The sequence below is a fragment of the Leptosomus discolor genome, unplaced genomic scaffold (genome assembly GCF_034619465.1).
Source record: "Leptosomus discolor isolate bLepDis1 unplaced genomic scaffold, bLepDis1.hap2 HAP2_SCAFFOLD_35, whole genome shotgun sequence".
NCBI lineage: Eukaryota > Metazoa > Chordata > Aves > Leptosomiformes > Leptosomidae > Leptosomus > Leptosomus discolor.
In genome coordinates this window covers 2257503-2267976 of record NW_028237764.1, presented here as the reverse complement: position 1 = coordinate 2267976, position 10474 = coordinate 2257503, and positions in this window count along the sequence as shown.

Here is a 10474-nt window from a genome sequence, read left to right as displayed (position 1 = left end):
CTTTGTTGGAGGTGAAGGGGATCTGCAGGAAGGAGAAGGTGCTGCTGCCAGGCCCCCTGGGAAAAGTGTTTCTCTGTTCCTTGACTGTGTAATCATGGGGGTGAGGAAAGGTTGGTGGAGCTTAAAAAGAGAAGTTTGAGAGTGTGGGGACACGAGTGGAGACCTGGGTGTGATTCGCCGTGTGTTCCTGGACTGCTCTGCATCTCCTGGCTAGAGAAGAGCCAGACCTTGCCACACTGCCAAACAATGTTTTACATTGGATTCTTATACAGTTCAGGCATTAAGGTAAAACATGTCTTGATTAATCACTAATTACACACACCACTGATTACTAATCCTATTAAAACTTCACAAGCAGCTCTATTTCTGCAGTGCCCCCATCCATCAGCATTCCCCTGCTTGCCTATGGATGCAGCGATTCCTGGAGTTGGTCTTCTGATAGTATTTAATTATGATGGCAGATGCTGGGAGGGGTTCAAAGATGCGTTAGAGCGGCTGGGATGCTAGCATTATCTGTGTTCTCCAGGAGTATACTTTATCCTTCATGGACAGCTCTAAGATTCCATGGCAGGGCTGTTCTTCTGGTGCTTATGATGGGCTGGTGTCCTTAATTTGTTTCAGCAAATCATTATACGATGTGAGATACAGATATCTTTATTAAGAAAGGTAATAAAACTTCATAATGTAAAGAGTAATTAATATAACAGTTTAGGAGGGAAATTTTCATAGCCTTGGACAAGGGGATGCCTGTGGGCAGGTCGATTCTTCAGAGGACTCTTTGATGGTCAAGGATCACCTCTTCATGACCCAGAACGGTCCAACCCAACATACATGAAATCACGCCAAGGTGGGAGGAGGCTGGAGTGGATGAGAAAGGAGCTCCTGTCTTATATGGAGCACGAAGAAGAATCACACAGAAGGTGAAGGTTGGCTGTCTTCCAGCCTCAACGCTTCTGTGATTCTGTGCTGGAGAGACATTTGCTTGTGTGTTTGGCAGTGCACGGGGGAACTGAGGGAATGAGGGACTCCTGGGACCAGCTCCTAAACAGACAGAGGGTCTAAGACCAGCGGCTGGAGGGATCCAATGTCCCTTCCAGGATGCATGAATGACGCACCATGGGTCTTCCCTTGATGACAACAGGGAGAGCTGTCAGTGCCCCATGACCACAGAAGGAAGCAGACACAGGTTTGGTGCACTCAGCTGTGGCTTTTTTGTCCCCCTCAGTCATTGACTCAAGGCTGCCAGGCAGGTAACCCCAAACAGGCCTCATCACATCCTGAGCTGAACCTTCGCGTTTCCTTTTCCCTCTTTCCCACTCCCAGGTTCTTCCCTTTCATCATCCTCCTACAGATTCCTCTACAAACAGCCCAGCTCTGCTCTTTCCCCACTGGCCATGGTTTGCTGACTTTGTGCCCTCACACAGTGTTCCTCAGATCATTGTCATGCTGATTCTGACCTTGCCCAGCACAAACTAGTAACTCCTGTTCTTGTCTGTAGTGCCCTGCGACTCCTCATGCTGTCACCTTGTGGTGATGGCTCTCCACAACCAGGGTGAGCCGCCTGCACGCAAACACTAAGAGCTGACCAAATGGAGCTTCAGTGCAGGCAGACCTTGAGGAACTCTGGGATTCAGCCAACAGGAACCTCTGCAGTTTTACAAGGAGAAGTAGCATCGGGGGGAACAAATAAGCCCATAAGTCAGGGCCAGCTGGGACGTGACTGGCTGAGCAGGAGAATGGCCTGGGCACCACGAGGGACACAGTACAAGCCAGCGGTGAGCACTCACCATGAACAAGGCCAGCTGCACAGGGGGATGCATTAGGAGGAGCGTGGCCACCCAGACATCTTGAGTTTTCATCCCCCTCCAGTGAGCCCTGGTGTGGTCACACCTGGTCTGGTGTGTCCCTCTGTGGGAATTCCTGCTGTAGACAGGTGGGGAGGAACTGGAGAGTGCCCAGAGGAGGTCTGCACATGCCCTGGACTCTCAGCCCCAAACCCCGTCTTTGCAGCCCTCTTCCATCTCCACACGTCCCCAGGAACATGCTGTCCCTGCAGAACTGCCCAGCTCTCCCAACAGCTTCATGTTACCCTCCTAGAGAATGGGGGTATTTAGTGTCACCTGTGGGAAAGCCCTGGGTACATCCCTCAATATACTTATCAACGTACCTGATACCTGAAACCCTCTGGTGATTCTTAAATCCAGCCCTATGTCTCAAATAGGCTACAAAATTGAGCTTTTTACTCTTAAAAACACGGGGAAAGAGGAACTTAAGAGCTGAAGTTTCTCAGGTTTCCTTGGAGAAAGAGCTCAGCCTGAAAGCACTGCAGCAGGGAATTCCATTTCATCTCAGAGTGGCTGTGAAGGAAATTAACTCTGAGCCAGTGTCAAACACGCTTTTATAAGGGCAATAGGCATCCCAAATTTGGTCCATGCCTCAGGTAAGTGATGCAAATACAAACATTTGTCTACTAACACAAGAACCATGAATGACAACACAGCAATTATAATAATATAAAAGATATTAAGAACAAAATAAAACATCTCCCAAAAAAAGTGAAGAAAAAAATCCAACCTCTAAAAGCCATACGACATACAAAAAATGCCAAAGAAGTATGGAATCAGATAATCTGTGAATCATTTGTGCAGAGAGGAAATAACTTTTTCACTATTGAACAATGTGGAAGGAATGAGTTTCTTAACAGCATCTTTGAGCTCCTGGTTCCTCATGCTGTAGATGAGGGGGTTCACTGCTGGAGGCACCACCGAGTACAGAACCGCCATCAGCAGGTTCAGGGATGGGGAGGAGATGGAGGGGGGCTTCAGGTAGGCAAACATGGCAGTGCTGACAAACAGGGAGACCACGGCCAGGTGAGGGAGGCAGGTGGAAAAGGCTTTGTGGCGTCCCTGCTCCGAGGGGATCCTCAGCACGGCCCTGAAGATCTGCACGTAGGACACCACAATGAACACAAAACAACCAAAGCCTAAACAGACACTGACCACAAGTAGCCCAGCCTCCCTGAGGTAGGTGTCTGAGCAGGAGAGCTTGAGGATCTGGGGGATTTCACAGAAGAACTGGTCCACAGCATTGCCCTGGCAGAGGGGCAGTGAAAATGTATTGGCCGTGTGCAGCACAGCATAGGGAAAAGCTGCTGCCATGTGGACACAAGCTCTGCTGCCCAGGAGGGTCCCGTAGTGCAGGGGTTTGCAGATGGCAACGTAGCGGTCGTAGGCCATGACAGTGAGAAGAAAATACTCTGCTGCCATAAAAAAGAGAAATAGAAACACCTGTGCAGCACATCCCGTGTAGGAGATGGCCCTGGTGTTCCAGAGGGAATTGGCCATGGCTTTGGGGAGAGTGGTGGAGAGGGAGCCAAGGTCGAGCAGGGACAGGTTGAGGAGGAAGAAGTACATGGGGGTGTGGAGGTGGGGGTCACATGCTACAGTGGTGATGATAAGTCCGTTGCCCAGGAGGGCAGCCAGGTAGATGCCCAGGAAGAGCTCGAAGGTCAAGAGCTGCAGCTCCCTTGCGTCTGCAAATGCCAGGAGGAGGAACTGGGTGATGGAGCTGGCATTGGACATTACTTCACTCTAGGAATGGGGGACTGTTGAAAGAGGAGAAGACTTTGACAAATTAGGACAGAATTCTCTGAACCACACTTTTCCACAGATATTCACCACAATGGCTTTTTTTTTGGAAGAACTTCGATCAGTTCCTATTTGTGAGATCAGGATGGACGAGCAGGGGCTCTGCCCATGGGCTCCAGACAAGTCAGACCTGTGCTATTGCAGTGATGTCAAACAGCCCGTGCATTCGGTAGGTGTTCCTGGCAATGGGTGCCTTAAGTCGAGTGAGAGGTATTGGCCTCAATGACCATGTGACAATTGTCCCTATTTATTTCAGTGCGATGGAGTCAGCATCCAGACCGGCTGTGTCTGAGAGGGAAGAGCCCAGGGAGGGACCCAGCCCTTCCAACTCTGCTCTCCTGAACAGCAAAGTCTGCATCGGAATCAGTCATGGCTGACACATCTCCAGGCTCTCTCCAGACATGATAAGAGCAGCGTGCCTGTGGGGGAGAATGGGGCTGTCACTAGGTTCCCATCCTCCTCTGCTGAAATAACCCCAAGCACGGGAGAAGGGCACTTCAACCTCTTCACCCCAGGGAGATGCTCAGCTGCCAGAAAGACAGTGCCCAGCATCTCTTGAAGGGAGATTTATTTGGTTTCCGAGTCCCACACACTGCATTGCCCACCTCCTCCCATGGTCAGTGTCATAAATGCATCTGAGACACCCCCCTCACCTCCATCCCCTACAACCAGAGCTTCCACAAGCAAGAAAAGAAGCAGGAGAAACAGGTGAAAAAATCACAAAGCAATAACCTGATCTGCGACTGAGGAACAGGAGAGGAAGACAGCTGGCACTCGGGAAAGCCTTCTCCTTACATAGCTGAGCACAGCACCTCCATGTAGGTCACATCCCAGGCATGTTGCTCTCAGTCCCTTTTCTCTGCAGAAGGAAGAGTTTTATGTATCAGGAGAGACGCAACTTTGCTGGGGATCTTCCACATACAGCCTCTCCCCACAGCTCCGTGCGGAGCTCCATGGGAGGGCTGAGTGCTGATGAGGGCTGGTGACAGAGTCCATGCCCCAGGAAACAGCTCCCTGGGGTGAAGAGACACAGCTTGGAAGGACAGCCCTAGTCACCCTTGGATTCACATCCCATCTTCTCACCCTCAAGCCATCCCCACCAGAAGGCAGCCGTCATGCCCTGTCCCTCTCACACTGCACTAGGGAAGCCCTGCTCTGCAGCCCGGCTTCCTCTTCTCCATTACAGACAGATCCCAGAGGTTGGACACATTCAGGAGATCCTGCAAGGAGCCACCGACACATCACCCTGCACCCAGAGACTTACTGTGTCAGAGGCTGGGAACAGTTCTCCTCCAGTGAGCTCTCAGCCATCCTCCCCCTCTCCCCTGCCTTCAACCTCTCTCTGCCCCGCTCCTTTCTCCTTGGTGCCCACAGGCAGCCCCCTCAGCCCTGCTGCGCTTGGCAGAGCAGCTGCTGCTGGGCAGAGCTGTCTCCCTGCAGCTCTGCCTGCTTGCTAGGAGCTCTCTCTGTCCCAGGAGCCCAGCCCAGATCAGCAGCACAGCAAAAGCCCAAAAAGTTTTTAATGATCTCTCTGGTGGTTTTGGTGCCAAGTCTGTGAAACTCAGAGACTGAGGGGAAGTTGAGGAAACCTCTTGAGGAGTCAAAGTCAGATGCAAACTCCAAAGTTTCTTGGAGCACTAATGGGTTCCACTGAGGGACGTTACTGACAAAGCCTCCCTGGGGCCTGGTTGAAAAAGAAAACTGGAGGCAGCGAGGTCAGGTAGGCAAAGATAAGGCGAAGGTGGCTCAGATGCTGAGTAAACCTTGCTGTGCTTTATCAAGCCAAAAGACCAAGCCCTGACTCCCCAGCCCCTGCAAGGCAGACCCTGTCCCTCAGCCATTCCTCAGGGTTCTTCCTGGGGCAGTGTGATGTGGGGATGTGCAGTGCCAAGGGCAGGGCCAAGATCCTCTGCTTCTGGGTTTGTCCTGGGTGGGCTGAGGAGGCACTGAGGTGCTGGTGCCATAAGGTGAAGGGGTCTTCCAGTAGGCCTTGGGGGTTGAGACAACAGCCCTAGCCAAGGGGAGAAAGACCTCGGCTCTCTTGGGGGCTTTTTGTCTTGCCAGAGCCCTTGACCGTCTCCACCACAGGATGTCCTACAGTGTCCCACACCTGAGCTTGCCATTGCACCATGAGATCAGACTGTCCCCAGGAGAGGCCTGAGCAACGCCTGAGGTACATATTCTCCCTAACCAGAGGCTGGTGGTCAGGACCTGTAGCCTTCATGGAACACCCCCAGGTTTCCTCAGCATCAGAGCCACCTTGACTTTGCCTTTGCCTGCCTGGGACGAAGAGAGCTCCTGGCAAGAGGGCAGTGCTGCCGAGAGCTCTGGAGTGTCCCTCTCCGCCCAGAATCCCAGAACCAAGGAGGCTGGAAGGCAGCCAGCCACCACCTTTTCTGGGCTTCCCCTTCATGCTTGGTTTTTATCCAGCAGCTCCTTTCTCAGCCATGCCAGCCTCCTGCCCCCTTTATGTGACTTCCAGAATGTCAAGGTGGACCATTCTGGATCATGAAGAGGAGATCCTTGATATCAAAGAGCTCTCTGCATCCGTCTTCTTAGCATGGCTGTAACCCAGTGGTTCTTCTAAGGAGGTTAATCAGCAGGCCCTCCAGAAGTGCTGGGTTTTTCCTTCTTCCCTTTTTCTCAGTATCCTCAACTCTAACTTCTCACCCCTGATTTTTCCATTCCTGACCAGCTCTTCTTTGTTTGTAAGTGTTGTGGGTTAACCCCAGCAAGAATTTGGGCACCACCCTGCAGCTTGCTTACATCCCTCCCGAGCCTCAGTTGGACAGGGGAAGAGAAAAGAAAAGTAAAAGCAAGAATACTTGAGGGGTAAGATGGTCGTATGGGGTCATTGGCCTGGTTGTGTCTCCCCCCAACCTCTTGCACCCTCACCGCTTCAGTCTATTCACTGCATGTGCACAGTCAGAAACAGAGCAGGCCTTGACACTGTGCAAACACTCTTCGGCAACAGCCAGAACATTCGTGTGTTCTCAGCATTGTTCTGGTCACAGATCTGAAACACAGCACCATGGGAGCTTCCATGAAAAACAGTAAGTCCAGCCCAGCCAGACTCAGTCCAATCTCCACCCCGATTCCATTCCATTTCTGTCATAGTCAAGTCCCACACTATCCAAAAGACCTTCATATACAACCACCCCCTTCCAATCACGCTGTTTACAGACAACTATCACTGCTTTAACTATGGGCCACCCCTCTCAAATGTCCATGAAATTGTCAATGAATTGTCCACTGAGTTCATGCCGTCCATAGCTTGGGTTCCTTTTGGTATGGTGGTTACTCAGGAGAGGAAAGGTGTGTTGTGTGGAGTTACTGGTCATTACAACTGGCTCAGGTTGGGTCAGGGTAACTGGCTGGACGGCAGAGCACAGGGTTTGTGGTGAATGGAGATCAATCCAGATGGTGGTTTGTCACAAGCAGTGACCCCCCAGGGCTCAGTGTTAGAACCTGTCTTGTTTAACATCTTTATCGATGATCTGGATGAGGGGACTGAGTGCTCCCTCAGTGAGTTTGCAGATGACACTAAATCGGGTGGGAGTGTTGATCTGCTCGACAGTAGGGGGGCTCTGCAGTGGGACCTGGACAGGCTGGATCCATAGGCTGAGGCAAATGCCATGAGGTTCAACAAGGCCAAGTGCCTGGGTCCTGCACCTGGGTCACAACAACCCCATGCAGCGCTACAGGCTTGAGGATGAGTGGCTGGAAAGCTGCCTGGCAGAAAAGGCCCTGGGGTTGCTGCTCAATATTAGGTGGAACATGAGCCAGCAGTGTGCCCAGGTGGCCAAGAAGGCCAACAGCATCCTGGTCTGTATCAGCAATGGTTTGGCCAGCAGGAGCAGGGAGGTGATCGTAACCCTGTGCTCTGCACTGGTGAGGCCGCACCTCAAATGCTGTGTGCAGTTCTGACCCCCTCATGCAAGAAATACTCTGAGGTGCTGGAGCGTGTCCAGAGAAGGGTAACGAAGGTGGTGAAGGGTCTGGACAAGAAATCTTGTGAGGAGCAGCTGAGGGAAGTGGGGTTGTTCAGTTTGGAGAAGAGGAGGCTGAGGGGAGACCTTATTGCTCTCTACAACTACCTGAGAGGAGGTTGTAGTGAGGTGGGGGTCAGTCTCTTCCCTCTAGTAAGAAGTGATTGGACAGGAGGAAATGGCCTCAAGTTGCTCCAGGGCAAGTTTAGTTTGGGCATTAGGAAACACTTCTTTACTGAATGAGTGGTCGAACATTGGAACAGGCTGCCCAGGGAAGTGGACTCATCATCCCTGGAGGTGTAAAAACCACATGATTCCATGATTCTATGATTGTTGCACTTGCCCAGATGTTTGCAAAGCTCATTTAGGTGATATCTGCTGCAGTACTTGCTAAAATAGACAACTAAAACTTGCTGTCGATACTAAACCAGGAGGAGTGGCTGACGTGCCAGAAGGCTGTGCTGCCATTCAGCGAGACCTGGACAGGCTGGAGAGCTGGGCAGAGAGGAACCTGAGGTTCAACAAGGGCAAGTGGAGGGTCTTGCACCTGGGGAGGAATAACCCCATGCACCAGCTCAGGCTGGAGATCGATGTCTTGGAGAGAATCTTTGTAGAGAAGGACCTGGGAATTATGGTGGACAGCAAGTTAACTATGAGCCAGCCATGGGCCCTTGTGGCCAAGAAGGCCAGTGGTGTCCTGGGGTGCGTGAAGAAGAGTGTGGCCAGCAGGTGAGGGAGGTTCTCCTCCTCCTCTACTCTGCCCTGGTAAGGCCACATCTGGAGGTCTGTCCAGTTCTGGGCCCCCCCGTTCAAGAGGGACATGGAATTACTGGAGAGAGTCCAGTGGAGGGCTACAATGATGAGGGGACTGGAGCATCTCTCTTTTGAGGAAAGGCTGAGACCCCTGGAACTATTTAGCTTGGAGAAGAGAAGATCGAGAGGGGACCTTATCAACACTTATTAATAACTAAAGGGCAGGTGTTCAAGAGGATGGGGCCAGGCTCTTCTCGGTGGTGTCGAGCGACGGGACAAGAGGCAAAGGGCAAGAACTGCAGCACAGGAAGTTCCGCCTCAACATGTGGAAAAGCTCGCTTACATTGAGGATGGCAGAGCACAGGAACAGACTGCCCAGGGAGGTGGTGGAGTCTCCTTCTCTGGAGATATTCAAAACCCACCTGGACACAGTCCAGTGTCACCTGCTCTAGGTGAACCTGCTTTAGCAGGGAGGTTGGACTAGATGATCTCCAGAGGTCTCTTACAGCCCCCACCATTCTGTAATTCTGTGATTCTGTGACCTTGAGGAGAGGAGCCTGGGCATGATGAGGGATGCCGCACTAGGCAGTGGCACATGCTGACCAGGAATAAGGCCTGCTGCACACAGGGCTGTATTCGGGGGAGCGTGGACACCCAGACAGGAATTATGATGGCCCTTGACTGAGCACTGGTGTGGCCACATCTGGATTAGTGTGTCTCCATGTGGGGCGCTCTGTTCTGAAGGAATGGGAAGGAACTGGAGAGGCTCCAGATGGGATCTGCCAGGATGGGGTTTGGGGCCTGTGTGGAGGGCTGAGGGACCTGGGCTTCTTTAGGCTGATGAAGTTCACGCCCAGGGCTCTATAATAACTGCTTGAAGGGTGGTTCCAGAGATGATGGAGCTTTTCTGGGAAGTGGGAAGAGAAGGAAATCTCCACAGAGTGCCGCCTGCAAGATTAAGACTGCATGTGAGGAAAAAGAACTCTCCCTCAAAGTGCAGCCTTGTGGTGCAAGAGGTCCCCAGAGGGAGTCTGAATCAGTCCATGGTTTTGTGTTTCAAGAAACAGGTGCTGAGGGTGAAGAGACATCTGTAAAGGTCTAGAAATGCTGAGGGCAGAGCTGTGTGGGAAAGCAAGATGGGTGTGTGCAGCCTGCAAGGGAAGAGGTGCAGGCGTGGCAGAGTGCAGGACAGCCTGCAGCAGAGATGGCCGAGGGCTCTGGCAAGGCTCAAAGGCCCAACAGGAGCAAGGCCTTGGGCCCCTTGGCTATGGCAGTGGCCTCTGCCACCAAGGCCTCCCAGGCAGAACTTTCCGTTTCTCCTTCCCCGTTGCTTGGGGAAGCCGGGAGGGCTTGTCCAGTTTCCCTGCCTTTGGCACTGCTCCCCCTCACACCCCACTGCCCCCGGGAAGAGCCCTGAGCCCCCCGCGAGGGGCAGGATCTGCCTGCCCAGGGCCTGAGGGTCAGGGCTTGGACTTTCTGCTGGGTGAAACAAAGCCAGGGTTTTCTCAGCACTCCAGCCCCCTGCACAGGGCCTTTGCCTGCCTGCAAGTACAGCCTCCAGTTCTCTGCTCTAAGGAGTCCCTGGGGAGGCTTTGTCAGCAGTGGCCCTCAGTGGGGCCAGTCAGTCCTTCAAGGGACTTTGGGGTTTGCTTGTGATTTTGACGACTTTTTGACGACAGTTTGCTCAGTCTCCTCTCAGTAGCTAAGATTCCTTTTCTTAAGGCCAAATACCCCATGGGGCTCATTAAAAGACAGAAAGCCCTAAGGAGCTATTTGTCTGTCTTTAATTTTTTTCAAGTCTTCAAGATTTCTATAGCTAATTGGAATCCTTTCAGAATGTAGTTACAGACAAAAATTGAAAAGTCCACCTAATGAAAATTAATTTTAAAGTGTACTTTTATTTAATTTTCAGTTTAGAGAAGAGGTGATAGAAGCATTCTACAATTGATAGTGATGCACAGTATCTCCTCAGGAGCTCTGGACAGCTAGGAACAGCAGTCCCTTGAGGTCTGACACAGTACAGACAGCTTTGCTCCTCACTTCCTCTACCTCCCCATTGCTGTCTTTGGCCAACAGGGATTTACA